We start from the raw sequence: 24,930 nt of genomic DNA, 5'->3' as shown, positions 1-24,930 counted from the left end.
ACACATAAGGAAAACAGAGAGAGAGAGAGAGAGAGAGAGAGAGAGAGAGAAGACAGAAGGTGTGCTGGTGAGAGAGGGGAAGTGAGAGAAGTTGGGAGGGGGAACAGGTTGGACAGAAAGAAAAGATATGGAAAGAGGGATTACATGGGGAAGCAGGATGAATGGGAGCGCTGCCTCCTGCTTTCCACTCCTATTTGTTGTGACTTGTTCGTACTGTAATGCTTTAGTGCATTCGTTTATGTGAAAACTCAATACTATCAGGGTTGGCCAGCGTTTCTTTTCTAATACATGTATTACAAATACAAAATACTTTTGTGGAAATACTTTGAATGGTGACATCGTGTAAACTGACGCTCATGTGATTGTAGTGGATTTTAGAGCAGGTGCTCACAGTAGAGCTACTCTATGGCTAGAAATGCTATTATAGCACTATTAAAGGAAATATAGCAACTTGCGTCTCGATCCAGTATGTTTTTTTTTGTTTGTTTTTTTTAAACATAACTATTATTGGCTTTCACAATCTTGACAATGCACTTTATTAAGCTACTCTTCATACTTTTGTTAGCCAGTGAGCTGGATGCTAGCCAGCATCGAATGCTAAGAGCTCTTACAGAAAACCGTAACAGGTAAAAGTTTTCCAAACATTCGTGTTAACAGTAATACTTCAGAAACCAAAGAGAGACAGTATAATTGATGCTTTACATTTCAGTGCTAGTGAAGGACACCTAGTGTTAGAATTAGCTAGCATCCACCTGAGTGCTACTAGTTAGCTGCATCAGGTGGCTCTACTGATCGAATTCTCCCCTTAGAAAATGTATTTTGGTGTTATTAGCATACTGCATTTTATTTTTCTTACAGTATTTTGCAGCTCATTTGCATTTTCTACCAAAAAAAAGTTAGATTTTTGTCTAGTAAATACTACAAATATGCAAGTGCATTTCTGTATTATGGATTTATGCCTCAGAGAGTGTATGAGAGATGTTATGGCGCCATGATAACAATCAGAGAAAGGTGTTTTAACCTGCCATGACTGCTACGTGTGTGTGTGAGAGAGGATATGTGTGTTTGTGTGGATGTGTGCACACATGCCACATTTATTCCATCTATACAGGCTGAGAGGTGTCACTGCCACTAACACACACACACACACACACACACACACACACACACACACACACACACACACACACACACACACACACTCTGCCAGGGCCTTTATCATTGCTCTAACAGACCCAGCAAATCAATTGACAGGCTGAATGGATCGATGAGGTCTCAACTGCAAGGTCAGACACACACACACACACACACACACACACACACACACACACACACACACACACACACACAAACAAACGCACACACACTTAGAGGCAGAAAGATGGACAGGCAGAAAGGTGGGTCAACATGAAATGAGAGCAGCTGAAGGAGAGAGAATGTCAAAGACATGGCACAATGCAGGTAGAGATAGAAATGGGAAGAGAAGGAAGGAGAAGGAGACAGCCTTGGTGATCGAGGGAGAGAGTTAAAATTGGAAAGAGAAGGAAGGATACACAGATGGATCAGAGAGAGAGAGAGAGAGTGAGAGAGAAAGTTAGTGTTTAACCCCAATCTGCAGCTGTATAAACAGTCTGAATTTAAAGGAATAGTTCAACCAAAAATGAAATGTATACAATGTCCCAGTAACCCAAAATGTAATAAATCAGCCAAGGCATGTTTGATATCTGAAATTTAATTGTTTAGTTTTACACTGGAGCTTTGATACTAATGTTGATAACAATTAGCTGCCAGTTTATCATCATGCAAACGGCTCGCCAAATCAACACACACACACACACACACACACACACACACACACACACACACACACACACACACACACACACACACACACACACACACACACACACACACACACACACACACTACTTTAATATATTATCATTCGAATTACTTACTAAAGTACAATTCTGCGTTCTGCATTTCAACATCCACTGCATACCCGACGCTTGCTTTGAGTTCTGTGTGGGACTGTTTTCCTAAATTCCTAAACTCCCGCCTACTCCTAAACATATTCTGACCAGTCCCTCTCACTCACCTAGTCATTATTTTTGTTTTTACCTGCCTACGATGTTTTCTAATAAACTTAATTGGTTCCATTTCCCAAAATGTAAAAAAAAAAGAAGAGTAATTTAAACCACAACGATCCAGACCAGGGTAAAGTATTTACTCTTGCAAATTTTTGTTGCATTCCACAGGATCCCAGTCATTCTGGATACTTTCCCCTGAATGACACTAAATGTGCTGAGAAAGAACGTAATGCAGTATTCTTTTGGCATTTCACTAGCTGTATAGATCTTTGTCAGGAAGCACATGAGCTAGACTGAGATACTGAACGACTTGCCAGTTTGCTGAGCATGTCTTGGCTCACTGACTACATTTGGGATAGTGTGTCAGTTGTGTACATTTCATTTTTGGCTGAACTGTTTGTCCGTAAGTACGTCTACAGGCTTGTGACAAACAGTATTTAGCAGAGTTTAAAGTTCTGTGACAGGGACCAAAAGGTTGTGAGTTTGAATCCCAGCTAAGCCGAACAGCCGCTGCTTAACACTTCCCTTGAGCACGTTTGGATAAAAGCATCTCCTAAATGATTAAATGTGAAATATATATCAAATGTATACCAATGATTACTTGTACATTTTATCATCATCATCGTCTCCAAAACAGCAAAAGGCATCTGAATAGCTTCCTCTTCTCTATGTGGAGTACTGATCAGCTGACCAGGTCTCTGTTTGTCCTCTGCATTGCACTGATGTCTCCTCATTGTGATTAGCACCGAGACAAATTGCGATAAATGGGAAGACAAACAGACAGAAAGAGATTAGCATGATGGAGATGAGGTGTGATTTGGATCATATAGTAGGACATTTTAAGGGTCACTGAACATTTAATTTCAGTTACTGTGTGTGTGTGTGTGTGTTTGTGTGTGTGAGAGAGAGAGAGAGACAGACCATAGCGAGTTCTATTATAGATTAGACTACATGCTTAATTGCTTGTGTATTATGACTTTGCATTTAAATGCACGTGTGTGTGCTCATATGAAATCTGTAAGAGTGTGTATGTAGCAGACTGTTGCCTTTAAGGGAAATTGGTTATATTAGATCCTCTTATGCATGTGTTAATTCAGTCAATGGGCTTCAAATGAGCTGGAACACATGCTACATAATTGAGACAGAGCGAGAAAGAGAGAGAGAGCGAGAGAGAGCGGGATCGAGCAAGAGAGAGAGTTGTTTTCATCTCCTTAGGTTGGTCACGTGCACTCTTTCCATGTGAGAGTCATGCATTTCATATACAAATGCTAAACTGAACTCTAACCCTGAAATCTTATTGGATAAAAGCAAAACATAGCTTTTTAAAATACATATAAAGAGGTAAGGACCAGAATAAAATAATGTTTTTTTTTTTTTAAATTATTATTGCACCATCTATGAAGACATTTTTCACTTATAGTACCAATATGTTATTCTTAAAGTGTCTATACCCACATCTTTGTTTGTTGTAGTTACATAAGTAAACCGTTTTGATGATTAATATCCCATTTGCTGCTTCATAACTGAGGAACTGGCAAAAAGAAAGCGAGAAGGGTGAAAGAGAAAGGTGCTGTCCCAAATGGTGCCCAAAGCCTTGTAGTCCACCACTTTTGCTGATGTTGAGGGTTAGATCTATAGTGCACCAGTACTTTAGGACATAAGGGTGCGACATAAGGGTTTAGGATATCCGAGTCCCTTTTACCAAAATGGGAATCACAATAATCAGTGTTCCTGTGATAGCCTGTAGATACTTGAACAGGATAAAGAACTTACTGAAGATGATTGAATGAATTAATGAGTGAAGGAATAATTGAATGCGTGAATGAATGAATGTATTACACAAGCTCACACATGCAAATATGAAATATGTACTGTAGTGAAATCAGCTACCTCTATCCTCCATACTAGTTCCATACAAAATTATAAATCCATTGTACTCGATCAGCTAGTTTAAAGGTTTTATTTCACTCAAATTATAACCCTAGTGGCTTAAAATGCTTCGTTTTTCACGCAAGTTTTTCACACCTCTCCACTGAACTTTTAAATGGGAACTAATTAAAAAAAAACCTTGACTCATACTGTTTTTGTTGCTGTACCAATTTGTTGTACTAACTCGTCTCTAACAGGGTTAACCTATTTGTACTAGCATGAGGACATATTTTTGATGTGTCTGCCAAATGCTGTAAATATAATGCCACCCTATGACAAGTTACATGTTTAAAGTAAGACTGAGATTAGTTCTCGATCATTCTCACGTGGGGTTTTGAGCTGGAGATCACTGCTGAGTCCACACTGATGCAAGACTTCACCAGAGAGTGCATCAAGCGCTTCTGTGCAGCTGACATGGGAGTAACTTTTTAGAACCCCAAAATGAGAAATGGACAATCTTCAGTCTTGTAGACCTCACGGAAAGATTACAAATGCACCATATGGGACACAACGAGAGAGCAAAAGGTTAAGAGAGATGAAGAATGTTGAGAGAGAGAGAGAGAGAGAGTCGAGACAAGTAGTGATCGATGTTTCATAAACGTTAGTGTAACTGTGACACAACTCTGAACTTGTCTCTCTGTATCAGTTCCATACATACACACACACACACACGCGTGCATTAGGTTGTCAGTCAGAGTGCGGGTCTCTGACAGGAATGGATCTGCAGCGGGTTTGCTGTTGCCGCGTGTTGCCGTGACAGCAGGCAGAGACAGATGGCAACCTGTCACTCAGGAGCAGAGAGACAGAGGCGGGGATGAAAAATGAACGAGAGCTGAAGGAGGAGAAGAAAGTGATGGATGACTGAAGGCGCAGAAAGGAGAGAGGGAGAGGCGAAGAGGCAATGTGAGGGTAAGAGAGAGAGCAGTGAGTGGTACATCTGGAGTCAGGGTGCAGAGAATAGCGCACACACTCTAATACACACACACATCTGAACACAGGCCTCGGAGATTAACACAGCTCCCACACACACACACCAATGGGCACATCTGCACTGTGCTTGTCAATGGCTTCTGCTGCCATTACGCTTTGTTAAAACTCAGTGTGATGACCATGTACACAACAGCACCAACACACAGACTGTTACGCAGCACAGAAAAAGAAAGAAAACGGATTTGAAAATGGATTTCGCTGCGACTTTAATCAAAACGCTCTCTGTTCTCAGACACCGATGATAACAAGAACTCAACATCCATTCTCTTCTCTCGTCCGGAATACTCTTCTCTGGTGTTTCCACTGCTTTTCAAAACAGCTTTCTGTGCTATAGCGCCACCTATCTCGCCCTTTAGTGCAACAGCAGCGTCTCCGGGCACGTGATCTAAAGCTCAAATCTAATTGGACGGTGTGAATAGCTTCATAGGGATCTATTGTTTCGATTCAAGAGCGTCACCGGGTCATACGGTCATGTCGCTTAACCGCGCTCAGTGTGAAAAGCGTGTATGTACATGTGTGTATGTACGTGTACTCTCGCATTGCCTCCATGTGTCTACACAGCTCTCTGTTTGTTGTAGGTGTGATGAGGACGTTAATTACTTTGTTTACCGTGTATGTTTTCGCCTCTCATACGAGTTATGAGGGCGAGAGAGGAAATCGAGTAGTGGAGGAGGGAGGGAAAGAGCCAAGGGAGCACGGGATTGAAGGAGATCTATATCTGATAAATATTTGAGCGTTTTAAAACCTTCTGATTTTACTTCCCCGTTTCTACCTCACACTAAATCAACACACACACACATAGAGGGAAAGCTATAGGAGGAGAAAGGAAAGAGCCATTAACAGAGCAGTGGGATGAGTGAAAGGAAGAAATGCTGGTGGAAGAGTGCATTAACACGTTTAATGACCCTGTTTAATATGGTTAACATGCTGCCATTCCTGTTCGGCTGGGGCGCACATCTGCTCTGATTGGACGAGAGGAGTTTGGAGTGGCTGCGTCTGCCGGTCGACACGGCCGGGTAGCGATGTGTTCTCAGAATCGGAGAAAAGAATAACTGTGACAGCAAACAGGAAGAGCCAATGAGGGTTACATAAACACGCACACACACACACACACACACACTTTTAACACAAGGACACTCGTACTGATGAGGACGCAGATAAATGTAGGTCGGGACATAAAGGGAAAGAGGGACAGACTCTGGGCTTTTTGGGATGAGAAATGTCGCTGTAATGATGGTGAGAGGGAGGGAAGCAGGGGACCAGTAACAGGACATAGAAAGAAGGGAAGAGGGGGAAAAAAGTGTGCTGAGTGTGAATAAGAGAATGTGACAAGTCGCCGCTCCGATTTAGGTCAACATCCAGAACCATCATCTCTCTGTAGGAGCAAATGGGGCCTTGTGTGTATTAGTGCCATATGTGCTTCATGACACACTGTTTGATGCTTTTGCAAGTGTGTGTGTGTGTGTGTGTGTGTGTGTGTGTGTGTGTGTGTGTGTTTTCCCCCCTAATGATCATGTTCATTTGAACATGAACACTGATTAATTTACCAGCTACCTTTAGAACATAAACACTGACACAAACTCATCAGCCCCCCTCGAGAGGCCCCCCCCCCTTCTGTCTGTGCGGAAAGTGGACAAAGCGCACATTGTTCCACACTCTTCCAAGGAACTACTCGTGGAGGGATGTGTTTCCCGTGAACAGGGGGCGGTTTATCCAGCCTGCACCGTGCCATTGACCCTTGACACCATCTCAGTGGCCCGAATGCACAGACATGCAAACATGACTGTGATTTAACGTGCGAGATCACGCAAACATGACCCATTAAAAGCCATAATGAACACAGCATGCATTTACAACACACACACACACACACACACAGCTGCCGCTACACAACGTCGCACAATGAAACAAGCGCTCTGGCGAATTACACACGCTGTAATTTACACTCTCCGACAGACGCACTATTGAAATACAGGCCTTAACGCAGCAGTCGGACTTGTCCGTGTTATAAATCTCTCTTAGCTCATATATCTAGTATGCACACACACACACACACACACACACATACACACACATACACACAAATGCACCGAGAGACATTTTGGATAAGCAGGACTTTAAACAGCGAGGATGTTTGCTGTGCACAGAGATTAGAGTGTTCAGGGAGGATTGTGCTGACGAGCTGTTCTGCGTCTGCACGCCAGAGAGATGGGGACAAAAGTGCACGGTTTAGCTCACACACACAACACACACACTTTTGAGTTTCATTAGATTGGCTCTTCAATTTGATTTTGTCTTCCCTGGTGATCTGAGTGTGGGTTCTGTGCTCTAGCACATCTGTGCCGTCTTTCTTTTATAAATCAAATTTTTTGGGACATCCAATACAATACAACGAGATATTTGTCTAAGCCCCAGCCTCCTAACCCCCCCCCCCCCACCAACCCCCCTTAACCCCCCCACCACCACCACAACCCACAAAAACACACAGTGCTTCTCTGCTACATGCTTTCTTTCTTTCTTACTTTCTTTCTTCTTTCCTTTTTATTGTTTGATAGCATGCACAATGCCAAAAGAATAATTCATCGCATGCCGTCATGCGATTCCAAGATTTTAATCGTCGTTAAGAATGCAAAACCCATGTTGGAGTTTTGGAAAGTGGTGTTTGTGGGTAACCGATCGCCTTGATGATATGATCAGCCTTGTAATGTAAGTGGGCTTTTGCCGCTGTGATAGGTCGATTTGGGTTCCGCTTCAGGGCTTAGGGTTCTAGAATAACACGTAACAGGACTACAGCCTGCGAGGATTTAGATCGACTTGCACAGATTAGGAAGCCGGGATCGTAGCGTATATTATCCACTGTTCCTGCTTAAAATGCCATTTAAGCAGGTTTTTAATTACACATCACCCAGAACAATGTGCTGATTTATAACATGTTTATTAACACTGAAGTGCCTGTCACACCACTCTGTCTGCCTGGCCCAGGCTGGTCCTCCCCCATCTCTGTCACCTTCTCAATCCACTGTTTTAATACATGCAATTATGCAGTTTAATTAAGGTAATTAATTCTGTATGGGAGTGAGAGAGAGACACACACAACCCGAGTCTATTCAGAGTTATGGATCCGACTTAATTCTCATGCCCCACACTCCAAACTCAAAACAACCTGAGATAATGGGACCGTGTGTGTGTGTGTGTGTGTGTGTGTGTGTGTGTGTGTGTGTGTGTGTGTGTGTGTGTGTCTATTCACTAACAAGCTAATAGTCTGCTCTCAAACTTGAAGTGTCTGAAACAGGCAGAGGTGCGATAAGGAATACATTTATAGGAAACTGCATTTTCAAACCAGACCTCACACTTCATTTGAGTCACTGGTGGACTGGTGGTGGAGATTGTGCCGGTAGTTTTGAGATAGCAGGTGTAGTTCTGTAAGTTTGGGTATTTGACAGAACGAGAGAGAGAACCAAAAATAACCCCTGGCCCCAGTATCCTGTTAAAACATTTGCATGTCCTGCCTGCCTATCGTGCACACTATCGTGCATACCTGTGAAAGCTAGTTTAGCACATGGTTTAGATATATTTCGGACCTGATCTCATGAAAAATGAATCCACATCGAATCAGATAAGAGCAACGTGTTTTATGCATGAATTTTATTAATAAAATCGTAAGAAAACATTTGAATGCTAACCACGCGCCAATCCTAATCTCAACCTTCCTAACTCTTCATTTGAATTGAGTCATGCAAATAGTATAGCACACATTTATTCAGTATATCTTGATGAAAAAAGGACTTCTTCCGACACATTCAATTACAAATGTTATCATGGCAACATTCTAAAAAGTTCATTCCAACTCATGAGGAGACCTAACAGTGCCACGAGTACAAGTATGATACAAAAATACAATTAAAAATGCGTGTGGTTAAACATTGGATTAGGGAAGAAGATGCCTTTTTTTTTTTATACTTCTCTATATTTGCCCTTTTAACAATAACACAATATCATTTTGACAATTATGAGTTGCATTTTACAATTTGATATATGAAAGGCAGGTCGGATATGCATTTGTGTGGGGGTCTGACAGGCATAGAGGCCACGCCTCCTTCACTGGGGCTGACAGATGCAGAAGCCACGCCTTCTTCATTTGGACTGACAGACACAGAAGCCACGCCTCCTTCACTGGGGCTGACAGACACAGAAGCCACGCCTCCTTCACTGGGGCTGACAGACACAGAAGCCACGCCTTCTTCATTTGGACTGACAGACACAGAAGCCACGCCTCCTTCCCTGGGACTGACAGACACAGAAGCCACGCCTTCTTCATTTGGACTGACAGACACGGACGCCACGCCTCCTTCACTGGGACCTTCTTCACTGGAACTGATGGGCACTGGGCGTAAGAGCAAGAGAAAAATGTAGAATGCAAAATTCAAAATTAACTTCATTTCATAGTGTTTCTAAATAATAATAATAATAATAATAATAATAATAATAATAATAATAATAATAATAAAACATATCCACTTTATTTATGGCAATAAGAGTTATCAGCCTTTACATCCATAATAATGGCTTTGAATCAGCATATTGTAAGTGTTAAGAATGGTGCACTGATTTAAATCTCATAACATTTACAACATTTACCGCTCTGCGACAGCGCTGTGTTTGTTTAGAAACAAATTAGAGGTTCAAAATTGTAAAGATTTAAACATTGCCCGTTGTACTGATACTCCACATACAGAAATCCTAAACAATCCATCTAATCAGCTCTCTTCCCCCTTAACACTCGCACACACAGAAGCTCATTCCCTCTCTTATCCACTCCCTCACACACACTGCCAAAAGAGCATCCTTCCAAATGTGCAGGCTTCCAAACCCAGCTTCAATCTGCAAATCCACTGAGGAAAGACAGACAACAGAAAGTATGTCACATTCAGCAAATCACACCACACACACACGCACACACACACACACACACACACACTGACTGACTGAACAGTCATCCCATAATCCCATGAAGCAACATGTACACACACACGAAGACACAACCACACACGTGTCCACCTGCATCTCACACACACACACACACACACACACACACTCACACAGTGTCATTTCACTGTCATCACTTGTTCTTCTTGCACAATCCATCAGCTCTTTTTCCCTTCATCTGCCTCAGTCTTTTTCTTTCTCGTTCCCTCTCTTTCCATCTTTCCCTGGAGCACTGGGCAGGGACAGATGTCAGGATGTATTATTTCGATTGGCTGCTTCTCTAAGTTGCTCTCTCTCTCTCTCTCTTTCTCTCTCTCTCCATTTTATTTCAATGTGATGAGCTTTATTGGCACGGCCATATTTAGTTGCAGCTTTGCCAAAGAGTCGTCAAAAATAACAAGAAGTGATGTATTAAGAAATTCATGAAGCGCTGGCTTTGATTATACTCGGATTTGGGTTGGGATAGGAGAGGAACAAAATAAAGGAAGGGAAATGAGAAGACAAAAGGGGGAAAAAAATGCAAATAAGTGTAACAGTAGAAGTCTTGGTGAAGCTGTGGAGGGGTGGGAGGCCGTGTCAGCACTTGCTTTTACAGACTTGCATAATTTCAGCTGGATGTTTGTCCCATTAGGTAACATTGTGGTTTATGTAGCAATTTCCACTCACTATAGTGGAGGAGCATGGACCTTATACCTCAATCATTTCAGTCTCGGTCACATTCTGTGACAATGAGGCTGGTGTTTAACTGCAACACACATGTGTTGTGCACATCTAAAATCAATAAGCACAAAGAGGTTTGAGATACGTGAACATTTATATTCTAGTATTTATCAACTAGATTTTTAACAAGGCATTGAATAGACAATTACAGTAATGTTAAAGACTGACATTGAGGCCAAAACTGACCTAAATATAATTGATACCTTCCCTGAATTTCATTTGTTAATCATTACTGAATATGGGCTATGTTCTGCTGTAGAACATAATACTGACATTTTTTTAGTATTCAATTTCTCACCACGCCGATTGAAACCACAGTGTAAGCACCTACTAACCAGAGATATCCAACAGAAGGTTTTAGACAAAAGTCCCTCATCTGATATATAAGTATGTGCGAATATGTTTAAAAACAACAATATTCAGTGAACGGGAGTTCTGTGGGCGGAAACGTTTTGTCGGGCCAGACTGGATAAGAACAGGAATCTGAGGCTGGGGTGAGCACAGGTTGTTTTTCGCACCGTTCGGTGCAAACTCTTGAGATTGTTGTATATAATAGTCCCAGGAGGTCAGCAGTTTCGGAAATACTCAAACTAACCCATCAGAACCAGCAACCATGCCGGGGTCAATGTCACCGAGATCACATTTTCCTCTATTTCTCAAGTCTGATGCGAAAATGAACTGATGAACATGCTCTTGCATGATTTTATGTATTGCACTGCTTCCACGTGATCAGCTGACTGCGTAATTGACTACATGAATGAGCAGATATATACAGGTTTTCCTATTAAAGTGGCCAGTATGATGCTTATAAATTCCTGTCATAAAAGCCTAACAGTGACGGGGGTTGCCCTAAGCACTGTACTTTACATCAGTTGTATTGCACGTACCGATGTTTGACAGTATATCGTCAAATAAACAATACCATGTAACCCTAAAGTCTTTAAATGGGTCGATTAAAGTTAGCCCAGACTGGCCCATTAATGGATGTCCATGGATGTCTCTGTTCAGCTGGTGCTCAGTGTCGCCCTGAGGTCTGGATCTCTTTTGGAAAATGACTGTTTTAGTCTTTTTCATGTTTCCTGTCAGGCTCCAGGTCTGTCAGTCGTGCTCCAGTAGATCCAGACTGTGCTTTAGGCCGTGTTCAGTGGGGGGCAACAGAATCAGGTCGTTCTCTTAGAGGAGTAATTCGATCTCGGAGTTGTGCCGAAGTGCCGCAGGACGCTCTAAAATGGCGGCCTGTTCAGTCACGTAACGGTTAAAGACCGCTCGCGTTAGAATGTAACTAAACGATTGTTATTAGTTCGGCGATTTAACCTTAACACATATTCTATAAGCTTGGTAAACTAGAACTTTGTCAGAAGCCGTGCGAGGCATCAGTACGACCCTGTATTCTGTGACTTGGCACAAATCCAGTTGGCTTGATGAGAGTGTTTAAGTCTTGAATGAATAATAGTACAAAAAGCTATCCCCAGATTACTGTTCACACAGATGGCCGGGTAATTATTCGGATCAAATCCATCTCCATTTCTGAACGAGGGAGTTATGAGACCATGTGTCCAGATGTCAGGGACTACACTGAGAATCATGTTGAGTCGTTTGAGAAGTACTCATTTATTTGTATTTACCTGTGTACTTATTTATTTATTTATTTATTTGAGATTGCTTGACTAATTTCTAGGTTTTTGCACACTAATAGGAGATGGAGTGGGGCGGGGGTGGGGGGTGGGGTGAAGATAATATATACCGTGACACTTAAAGACATTATCGTTATATGTAATATTTATCCTGGAGATCTTTTAGAATATGTGACTGGAGATTTGCTTAATTAAAGTAAATAAGACCGAAATGATTAGTGGCAAAAAAAAAAAAACCTTGACGTTTAAACAGTTCCTAGTTGCGGTGGAGTTATAAAAGTCCTGATACCTGAGAATCCCCACGGCACTCAGAAAAGTGTTTCATGATGTTAGTATAGTGTGAGATCAATATGCTGAAAGTTAATGCATGAGAGCAGGGAACGCTCGAGGTCCTTTGTTCTAAAAATCGAATGACTTTTATTCGTTATTTTACTTTATACTGTACAGATTCTGTATTTAAACTGATATTGCTTACCTGGAACTGAAGTGATTTTGAATACTACCCGCACCACCACTTTGTTTTGTCTATAACTCTGTTTTATTATAAATGGGTTTTTTTCAGTTTTCCCAGGAGCTATTTTTATTAATTGGCTCTTCATTTCTACCCAGTTGTGTTAGTGTATATTTTTCCTTCTGAAATTCTGAACTCTTCGCTTTTATTTCTTACTTCTGTCCTATTTTCGAACACTCGTGTCAAACCACTTATCACCCCTGGGTTTTTTCTTTAGTTTCTTAATTGTTTCAGTCGACACATTTGGGCAGTCTTAATGAAGGTATAATTCATATTCTCCTACCTGGAAGATGAATGTCTTCATTACTGTGGTGAGGGTGTAGTTTTGCAGGAAGGTGTTTAATATAGTTGAATTTCAGAGGCTCTGATTGCTTATGGGATCTCTTCTGTGCCGTTTCGGGCTCGGTGCTATGACCTCCACATATTGAACAGTTTACTGGGCCGTGTATTTGGATGTGTGTGTGTGTGTGAAGTGTTAGCGTCTGTTCTTTTAATGAACACAGTAATTTGGCTGTGATCGTTCTCTCTCTCTCTCTCTCTCTCTCTCTCTCTCTGTCCACAGAACCACAATATGTGGTGTTGGTGAAGTCTGGCTTTCAGATCACTCTGGCTTAAGACTGTCTGAACTGATTTAAAGACCTCCAGATGTTTCTATGTGTGAGTGTGTGTGTTTTAGGCTGCTGCACTAAACCATAGGTTTGAGAAATTTGTGTACCTATTCTTATCCAGGCCTTCTCTGTGATTGTGCGTGTGCATTTATTTGTGTTTATATTCGTACTTATTTTGAAGACGTTAATCCTTAAAGGGACAAACCTTGGCCCATGGCGTGCAAAAATTCGAAGACGTGCACACATACGTGTGCACACATGCACACACTGACACGCACACATTTGCATGCTCACTCATGCTTGGTGAAAACACAAACCATCAAATAAAAACAGATGGAAACAGAATAACTTTGCAGACACCCATTCTAGCACTAATGACATGCACGACCGTTGGCGTGCAGAAATATACACCATCTGTGCCCATACACACACACACATATATTCACACACGCCCATGCCCTGTCAGTGTCAGTGTACTTGCTGGTTTTCTTGTCTGGCAGAGCTGTGCTTGCTTTCATTATAACCTTTAATTAAAAGTGACAGTAAAATGTAATTACAGTCTTTAGAACGGACTGCGCACTAGTGAGCATTCTGCAACCATTTTGGCTGTCTGAGCAAGTGTGTGTGTGCACTGTGTCTGCGTGTGTGTTCAAATGTTCTTCTTGTTTGACATTTGGCTCCAAAATGACCTAGAAATGAATAACTTGTACGAGCGCCTTTGAGATCGCCCTAACTTTTTCTCTGTCTCGTTTTCCCTCTTTCTTAATATAGAATCTTTCCTCCTCCCCGCTTTCTCTCTCTCTCTCTGTTTCACACAGGCCTCTTTCCTCCCATCAGACCACTGACCCACTTCCCTGTTTCTTTTATTTTTTTTCGCCTCTCATCCCTCTATCCCTCACCACCCTATTTGTTTTCTCTGAATCCTTGTCCTTCACCTCTACAGGTTCTCTTTCCTACTCCACCTCCTCGGATGTCTCTGGAAGTACAAGTTGCCTCAAGGCCCCACAAATGTTTGGTCACGCATCATAGCGGTATTGTGCTTGCGTCACATGTAGGCTAGGCTAATGTAGGGAGTGCGTTTGTGTTTGTGTGTGGTGTCGGGCGAAGACTCGAATACAGTTACAGCTTCAGAGCCGCACTGAAGGAACCTGTAGAGCCGAGAAGAAGGAAAGATAGCAACATCACGGTGGGCGGGGCATGAGTGGTTGCTGTGGTGATGGGGTGGCCACTCATCAATGAGAACAGAGAGAGATAGAGATATGAACACAGACAAAGGAAAGGAAACACATCTAAGATGACCTTAATTGAATAGTTTGGCCAAAATCGAAATTACACAGTTGCCCCATTATTTCCCCCATAGCGTCAGCTTTTTTTTCCGGAAATTTAGCATTGGGCCTCCAGCATGCTTTGTGTACTAATCACATCGAAATGCGTTATTTCGCTCAATAAACATATGATTTCAACTTCAAGATGTTGCTTCTACTGTGATGTCTTTTTGTCCATGTTGCATTTAATTGTGTCATAGAGGATCGGAAACCGTATAAACAAGTATATTTGAGCTCGTTTAGCGGATCGACGTTGTTTGAGACGAGTATGCGCTGATTTAAACACCATTTACAGTCATTAAAAAGAAACATCCGTCAGCTCCATCCACAGAAAGCCATCAGTCCACACATCCAAACAATACACAGTCAATGCTGAGACCAAAAACAACATTCAGTAACATACACACATACATTATAAAGAGGACAGAGAGAGAGAGAGAGAGAGAGAGAGAGAGAGAGAGAGAGAGAGAGATCAGTTAAATTATATAACATTTTTTTTTATTAATTATAGGAGAGAAAATTAAATGTCTAGTGGGGATTATTCTGAGCCATCAAATCTAAACCCCCTGGAGCTGTGGCTAGTAGCCTCCTGTTGGATAACCAGCAATATACATGCACACACACACACACACACACACACATTTGTTTCAACAGGCCTAGAAAAAACCTCGGGGAGGACTGAGGTGCCACACAACAAAGAGCCTTATACCTACCTAAATTAATTCCTTCCTCTTTCTACTACCCCCCTCTCTATTTCGTGCTCTCTCTCACAAATACACACGGACAAACAGTCCCCTCAATATGAGGCTATACTACCAAGAGTCAGCCTGCAACAGGTTTGTGTGTGTGTGTGTGTGTGTGTGTGTGTGTGTGTGTATGAGAGAGAGAGAGAGAGACTGAGATTTTTTCCAAAAGCAAGTGCCCTTTCCATCCAGGCTCCAATTTAGATGCTAAAATTTATAAGGACTCAGTTGGACGTACACTATTGTGTTCTATGTTGAGGAATGCTGTATATTATTGCCTGTAACCTCATTGTTTTTTTGTTTTTTTTGCAAACATGTTAATACCTCTGGACTGTAATGTATAATAGATGTTAAATGTGAATCAAAAGCACAGGATTTTCAGAGCTAGAGAGTGAGAGTGTGTTTGAGTGTAAGCCTCTCTTATGGACCTGAACAGACTCTTTTTAACATCAGATGTACATTCATCTGATATAGAAGAAAATAGCAAGGTTAAATAAAAAAAAAAAGACATTCACGGATCTATGAGTGCGAGAGAGAGAGAAAGAGAGAGAGAGAAAGAGAAAGAGAGAGAGACTGGCTATCATTGACCCATTTCTGCAGGTTCCCATTCCAGTGACTGATATAAGCAAGGCCACACACACACACACACACACACACACACACACACACACACACACACACACACACACACACACACACACACACATACTTACTTGCACATTCACTGCTTCCTACACACATACACGCACTCACACATTTAATCAGTGAACTCACACAGACATCATTCACCTGTGTGGCCATTCACTTCCATCAAAACTCCTCAACGATGCTCATACACAGAACAGGAAACGCCACCCTACCGACACACACACATGTTTGTAATTATACCTTTGTGGGGAATTTCCATTAGAGCTGGGAAGTATACCAGCATTAAAGTAAATAATGGTATGATGCAGTGCCTCGTTATGGATTTTCCCCACACCATGGATATTGTGGTAAGCCTAAGACAAGGCGAGAAACAAACTAAACATGAATTTGAACAGCTTAAATAATTTGTAAAACAAACAAACAAACAAAAAAAAAAACACCAAAAAACAAACTAACAAAACTTACATGCAGTTTAAAAATGTAGTATTAAAGTTTTAATTTCCCCATGAAAATAAAATTGAAGATTTGTGGTTTTTAGTATGAATATGTAAGACTTAAGGTTATCTGTATCTAAACAATAACATAAACAATGTCATAAACAATCATAAGCAGTTTTTGTCATAAACAATAACAAAATTCTCACTTAGAAGAGATATGCTTTCTAAATTTACCGTCTCTTTTCCACCAATACGGATCAACAATTTGAATGACATCATTCAGCACTTCAGCTTCTCGTCAGATTTTCTGTCCAATCAAATGCCCTCTAGAATCCGAAGTGTCCCGCCCCCAACATTATAAACACCCATGGTACTAACCGTCAAATACGGCTAAGCCAGTTAGTACCATGTGAATTGTGTGGTGTGTTGCGGTAAGCTAAACGCGTTATTGGCTATTTTAAAAGGGGGAGGAGCAATTCGATATGTCCTGCCTTGACTTCCTGTTTTAATGGAAATTCCATCAACACATTGAATAACGCGCCACGTTTCAAGGAACTTCAAGGGAACGTTTTACAACGATGCAAAAATTTTGCTAATGTTTTATTACTTGTTGCTGTATCGTGATATATCGTATAGTCAGTGCAAAATATTGAACTCCTAACGCTCACCCCTAATTATCATTGAATTGTGTATTACTGTGGCTAAATAATGCCATGCCTACACATACCTACACAAGTCTCCACAAGGTCAAAACTCTCACAAAATCCCATCAATGCGAGGACATTTGGTCCCCACAAAGGGCTAAAAACATGTCTATACAGGCACACACCTCCACTCCACAGTCTCTCCTCCACTTCCACACAAACACACACATATAAAACGATTTTTTCCCATTCTTCCCGTACAGACAAATAAATACAGAAATAAATGAAAGCGTCCTTCTTGACCGCTAAACAAGATTGAGGTCTTGACCGTATTATCCCTCGTCCAACCTTGCTAAATTTATACATTTCCCTATCATGCTGGATTTGATCTTTTGAAAGGTGGCTCATCCATATTGAATTGAAACTCGAGGGAAGCTTTCCATTCATTAATCTCGAGCGCATACGCATACGCATGCACACACAAACACACACACCATGTACAGATACACACGCTCAGACACGTGTTTGCGCCCACAGCTGACCCAGTTTGGCTGGATGTTGTTCCTGTGAGACGCACATCTCAGCGCCAGTGTCATGAAAGCATCCTGATGACATTCTACCTCCTCCAGAGAGAACCCACAGCCCTGTGCCGCTCCTCCACCAAGCTGTGCTCCAGTGAGAACAGGATTGTGGGAGTGTAGTACTCGGGAACTCTACTGTACTGGAATGTGTGCTTGGCTCAGAGTTCACGTGTCAGTATGTTGTTACTTCATTCCTTCTTCCACTCTGTCATTCAGAGTGACAGTGTAATTTCCTAAATTAGTGTATTATTTTAAGAGTTTCCTCCATTCTTGCTCTTTCTCTCGATTTAACTCGTTTGAACTTCACGTCAGTCCTTTTTGTCGGCATTTACGTATGTTTTCAGTCATAATATTTAGACTACAGGGGTTCCGTTACACTGCTTCGTTTCAGAACGGTGATTTCCATAAAGAAGCTTTTAAAATATAATAATGGAATTTAGCACGGTTGATTTGATACAGTCGGATTTTTTTATCATTTTGTATATATTTTTTTTTTAACAGAATAAGCATTATGTGCATTTTGTACCCCATTAGATTTTTAATTAGGTTTAGTAAATGATTGTTCAATGATCAATAGCGGCATCATTTTGCGTTATTTATTTTTACAGCCTCGCAATCTGTTCATCTCTGAAAGCTGTTATGGCGAAAAGCGGCTAAGTAAAAGTCTGACATCTGTAGGCGTTACAAAAGCGCTTTGTTTTATTGATCACTTTATTTTTAGAGTTAATCACCCAAAGCAAATTCACATAATTACTTCAGATCGTAACTAAGAAATGACTTCTTTTTTTTTTTTTAAATAAAAAAAACTTTTTTTTCCCCCAGCTCTTCAGAATAATGCTCCATCTGTTTATCTCTTCCTCTGTTGACCTCTCTCTCTCTTTTCCTCTCTGACCTGTGTAAGCCAGTGGACACCTGCTCTGGCCGAGTGTGTTGTTTATTTGTGTTGTTTGTTGCCCTCGTGATTGGCAGATGGAGTGACTGCAGTGTGTGTGCTGGGGTGGAGACGATTACAGGGTCAGGCAGGTTAACGGTTTTCCTCATGGCTTAGCACCCAACCTGGCAGTCCTCCAGCATCTCACTCCTTCACACTCACACACACACACACACACAGTCCCCGCCCCCCATACTATGTAAAGCGCTTTGAGTGTCTTGAAAAGCGCTATATAAATGTAACTGTACCTAACACACACAGTTGCTTTTCCTGGACAGCACACTTCCTTGGAAGAGGTCTGCTGTTCATCAGGTGCACCCAGTACTGATGATACAACTAGCCATATACAGATATACAGTTTTATACTAAGCTTTAATGGAGAATGTCTGGGAAATATAATGTTATCACTTCAATATCAAAACACAGCACTACATATTGCTTTTTAGAACATCGGCCTACAGAGTATTCAGAAAATCAAGTAGCTGATTGGATGATAAAATCTTTTTTCTTTCTCTCTCTTTTTTGCGCTACGGATATAACCGAATACCAAATATACTTACTTGGAATGATCAGATAACTTTCTTTTTTTTAGAAAACTTGCCAGAAAGATAGATCATGGTGGTGTGCATTGGGACTCCACTGGATGCCAACAAATAAAGTAATAAAGTTGCCTGAGCGAGAGGTTTTTACTTTTACGCTGTCAGATGTGAAGCTCGCGGGACAAAGAAAGACCGCATTCGTTAACAAGAAATTACGGCGTTCAGTCGTTCATCCTTAGTAACTGCCTGGTCTAGGTCTCTCTGTTGTAAATGAGGCTAATTGTTTGTTTCTATTTTGAGAAGTAGAACCAACTAGAAAATACTGTAAGCAGATATCAGAACCAGAATTTACAGAGAGGGAATTACTATCTCTGTTTTCTTCCAGATATAGATATTTGGAACAATAAACAGATTCATATTTTGAACATATGTAGGCCCCTCTTTTGGGGCTAGAAATATTAGTCTGGTGTGTGTGTGTGTGTTTTAGGTTTCTTGCGTGTCTGCAGCCAGGTGTCTAAAGAAGGAGCTGGTAGTACTGTGATGTCCTGGGGCCTGTGCCTTCATAGTGGTGGTTAGAAACAAAGGAAACACAGTTCGAGACAGAGAGATTTGAGATGCGAGAGCATGATGTGAATCGGGCTGGAAAGTGAATAAGTCGCTGAGAACGGAAATGTCATGGAAAGCAGAGCGGAGATCGCCACGACACACACACGCACACATAACACGCGAGCCGAGTCACCAGGCTCGGTCCGCTGTCTGTGTGTACGGTGTACGTGAGCTCAATATACATGTCTGCTTTTGATTTGGGGGTGTGTTTGCGTAAGTGTATCCTCATTTGTAATTATTATGAGGCACATTTATGCTCCAGTGCCAGAGCTGTCACTCTGATATACTCATATGTACCTCAGGAGGCTACTTTGGCTGTCCTGCATGCACATTCACACACAGTCTCACACTCCCAAAACTCCACTCACTCATAGTCTCGCTGGAGATTTAACCCAGTGCTCTCACACACTCCCACACGCCAAAGATTTGAACGAGCCTCATTTTGTCTCTCTGTCCCCCCGTGTGAAAACGAACCATGGGTATGTTGGCGCGAAAGAAAAAACACGGGTTGTCAGTTTATTATTAAGGTAATAGTTAACAGAGGTATCACAGTCAAAAACAGTGTCATGTTGTAGTAGAACAATCAGAATTACTGTATATTATAAGATACCACAGTACAACTGTGGCTGTAACTAAAAAGCATAATTACCTAAAAGCAATATAGTGAAACCATGATTCAGAGAGTGATAACGATACTTACTATAATGTATAACAGCATTTTCTCTTCCTTTCACATGCACACATCATGTATATGCACGGCACTGCCACACTCCCGTCTATCACAGAGCAGCTGCCCACTGGAGTGGATGAAGGCTATCCCATGCTTGCTCAGAGAGACATGAAGCTTCTGTGTGATTGACAGGGTGAGGGAGACTATGAGGAGCTATCCTTCCCACCCAGAGAGCACGGCCAGTTTTGCTCTCTTGGCTGCTGCATCACCAGGATTCGAACTCTTTTCTTCACCGCCGCGCCACTCAGGAGCTCCACCATACACCGTTATTATCCTCATCCTTGACTTGGACACGTCTATCAAATCTATGCTATCAAAACTTAACCGCATTACATTAACTATCATCACACACGGCTGTTTTTTTTTTTTTTTCGGGATCGGGGACACCAGTTTTTCGACCGCGCTACAAATCATGCACGTTTATGCGTGCGATTTCCACAACGGCTCCACGGCGTCGTTAAACTCCTTCTTTTAGGGTCACAAAGCAGCCATATTTTTTCGGCGTTTATGGCGAGATACTACGATTTGTCTTGATGCCAAGTGTTGTTAATAACTGCTCCTCTGCTCTTGTTTTTGTCCCTGATGTACTTTAAGCCATCTCTCTCTCTCTCTCTCTCTCTCTCTCTCTGTATCAGTCTCTAGCTGCATATCAAATGGAGTACTTTGCAAACTTTTAGTGAGAAACTTGATAAGATGTACTTGGATAAAGTACCAACGCTGATAAATAATGAAACATGGCAAGTTGGACACATTGGAAACACATGTAACATGGCAAGTTAGACATAGCGGATGGGGGCGGAGCTATTCGAGGCAGCTACGTTTAGTCTGAAAATATAGGATTTTTACATTCAGTAGTTTTTCCTTTGGCGGCTGTTCAGTGATCTGAGGTACCACGCGGTAATTCATCATTTCCCTTTACCGCGAAACAGCACTGAGCGATTTGATGTATTACTAGCTTAAAACCCTACATCATGTACGGCATATTCAAACACATAGTGTTTAGTGTAAGAAAGTAATGCATGCTTAGCCGTTTGTGATGCAGCTTCTGCCTCCCTCACACGCTCTCTCCTCCAGTTGTCCTCAATCTCTTAATTGCTTACGAAGCCTTTTGTCAATAGCTTATATCATTTTTATGAATGTGTTGCATTTGATTTATAAAGTTTTATTTGGTTACAGGAAATATGAAGCAGGAGCCAGAGATATAAATAGTGAGCCGTAGCGAACGGGAGCTCAGCTCTCCGAGTTCAGTCTGCAAGAGAAAGCACACCATAATTCACACAGAGAGAGAGAGAGAGAGAGAGAGAGAGAGAGAGAGAGAGAAATGCTCACACTGCTGTCTTTGCAGCAGTTTTCCATTGAAGTCTGCTCTAACACCGCTTTGCCTCTTTCTAAACCGAATCCGAACTTTAACCGCAAGGATCCAAACAGAAACCGTGTGGCTTTCAGTTTTGCAAATGAAATCAGTGTTTTATGTGACAAAGCATTTTTTTTGCTCGTGGGAACCAGCAAAGTGTCCCCACAGCGTCAGACCTTTCATGTTTCCCTTTCATTGTGGGGTCACTTGTAAAACAAAACAAAAAATAAAAAAACACTTTCACACACACCGACACACTCACACACTCGCAGGCTCTTTTTGTACAGCTCTGTCCGCAGATAAAAGAAGATATAAAAGCAAAGCACATACACACACATACACACACATACACACACACACACTTGTACACACTTCACCCTCAAGCCCACTTTCTCTGCATTTGTCCTCACACACACACACACACACACACAGTGAATGTCTCTATCTGCAGACGCACTCTGAGACGTGTTTTGAATTATGTTTGCGTTTGAAGTTGCGATAAGAACAGCACACATGTATTCAATTGAGCACCGTTATGAGTTATGTTAGGTCACACACATGTGCAACACACACAAACACAAATGTCTCTATGCAGTAAGAGCTTCTGACCTAACCGTTTCATCCGCAGTGCTTCATCACAGAGCCTGCTGCAGGTCTAGCCAGAGATTTTGGAAAACGTTAGCTCTTCTCTCTCGTTACTCTTTCTTCTAAACACATACCAAGGCTAGGAAAGCTAGGAAAGCTGAATGGGCGGAGCATTCTGGATTCACAAAGACCTGAATTTCTCCTCATAGCAGGTATTTTATTTGCAGCTGTAAGAAAGGGCAAACATGTGTTTGGACTGAAAAGCACGCCTTTCATTTCTTCTAACATGGCTAAAATCTTATCGTTTCAATATAAACATGTGTAATTGTTGATATGAAGTTTTCCGCGAGGAGATGTCTGTTTCATATTTTTGGAAGGAGTCTCCAGTGTCAGCACTGTGTAACAGTGAGAGGGGAAGCTGTAAGGGGTTTTTCAGTTCCTCGCTAACACAATAATCTGCCTTTTTTTTTTTTTTTTGGACATGTAAATATAATGTAAGTGATTGTAGGAGCAATCTAGGTTTGTGGATGTTCCACAACATTATGCATAACTATAAAGGGATAAAAAAATAAAAAAAAAAGTACAGTGGTTCTTGCACACACACAGACGTCCATTAAGTGAACTCAACGGTAATTGTCAGATTTGGTTAACCTGTTTGCAGTGAGCTAAGTACAGCTGACCGCACTGTTATTTCATTAGCATAGCTTTCCCCCGTTCTCTGCGCTCGTCTCGTCTTCACCTCGCTTTCGTTTTATTGTTTTTTATGAGCAGCAGGAGCCTCTGTCCTCCCATTTTCTCTACATCCTCCTATCACTGCTTATCATCATCTCAGTTACTCATTCCTCCTCCCTCCCTCTGTTTCTCTCTCGCTCGCTCTTTCTCATCTCATCTCAGCCCAAGCGCTTGTCCTCCCTCTTGTCAATTTCCGTTTTCCCCTCTCTCCATTTCTGCTTTCTTTATTTTTCTTGTAAAAAAAACAACAAAAAAAACACAACAACAAACAACCGCTATAAACAAGCCGTCACAACTTGCTAGGTCTCTCTCTTTTACCGTCCTCTTTCTCTCCCTTCTGTGTCTTTCGGTTTGCATTTTACGCTCCAAGAGCTGTTGTTGTTCCACAAATAACCAGCGCCGGGAGTCAGCTTGTTGCCCTCTTTTTCTCTCTCTCCCTTTCTCTCTCGACCTCTCTCTCTTTCTGTTTTTTTTTTTTTTTTTTTTACATCTTTCTCTCTCCGTTGTCATCTCCGTGTTTCCTCTCGCCCTCTCACGTGTTTGTTCTTCCCATCACTCATGTCAGAAACAGCTTGTCAAAGACAATCAACGTCTTTTTTGTTTCCTTTCCTCTGTCTCTCAGTTTCTCTCTCTCTCTCTCTCTTTCCTTTTTTTCCATTATGTTCTCCGCTTCTATTTAATTTGCCCTCTCAACGAGTCTGTTTTAAATTCCTGTAACCCTGCATGTGATGTGGCTATCAGTCAGCCTAGTAACAAAAGCACTTATGTAAGAGTGAACCCAAAGCACACTACGATATATATATATAGATATATAGATATATAGATATATAAACGCTGATTATTCATATCGTCTTACAGTAAGCGCTTTTATCCCTGAAAATGTGAGTCAGAGCAACATGCTGCGGAAAAAAAAAGTAGAATGTTATTACCTACGAGGATGACCCAGTCATATCTAGTAACCTTGACTTCCTGGATTCTATACAGTCACCAAAGCAGTGACTAATGTGTCTTTATGTTTTATTTGTTTATGAAGAGGTGGAAAGAGTCCTGAGATCTCACAGGCAGAACAATACAGTAAAAAAAATAAAAAAAATAAAAAAACACGCACTCCTGAGATGTTTAAATGCAGTTTAAGCTCATCTGGCAATGCAGTCTTTCATCCATTTTTTTTTTTTTGGAAGGTTTGGCACAAATGTTTTGAATTTCCTTCCGTTCACAGTGAATTGAAGTGGTGCTTGTTGTTGTTTTGGACAAAGCAGGAGTGGTGGCGTAGCGTAGCATCATAGCAAGCCTGCTTGCGGTTTTAAGGCCTTGGCGTCTGTATAGCTTCCTGATTTACAACGGTGCAAACAACTGCGGCTGGATTTCCTTTGCTAATGTTCAAAGAATGCACTGGCACTAAGAAATTATATACACTGCTATTCCAAGTTGGGTTTGGTCTAGAGATTTTTTTTTGTTGTTTATTTTTTTGCATGCTGGAGTTTTTATACATGGACGATTATCTGAAATCGGCTGCACACTCTGATGTTTGGGAATGCTTTTAAAGGTTTCTTTTTTTTTTTTTTATTCGTTTTTGTTTGTTCAAATTCAACCTTTTTTTTCTCTCT

At 41.4% G+C, this 24,930-nt stretch overlaps 1 protein-coding gene across 1 annotated transcript in view; it reads left to right on the top strand.

Moving 5' to 3' along the window:
• The window catches only part of efnb3b (ephrin-B3b), a 71,552-nt gene that overhangs the window by 31,721 nt on the left and 14,901 nt on the right, over positions 1-24,930 (top strand). The window lies entirely within an intron of this gene.

The sequence above is a fragment of the Ictalurus punctatus genome, chromosome 7 (genome assembly GCF_001660625.3).
Source record: "Ictalurus punctatus breed USDA103 chromosome 7, Coco_2.0, whole genome shotgun sequence".
Taxonomy (NCBI): Eukaryota; Metazoa; Chordata; class Actinopteri; order Siluriformes; family Ictaluridae; genus Ictalurus; species Ictalurus punctatus.
Note: the sequence above shows the minus strand (reverse complement) of the source record. Positions and strands in the feature narration are given on the sequence as shown.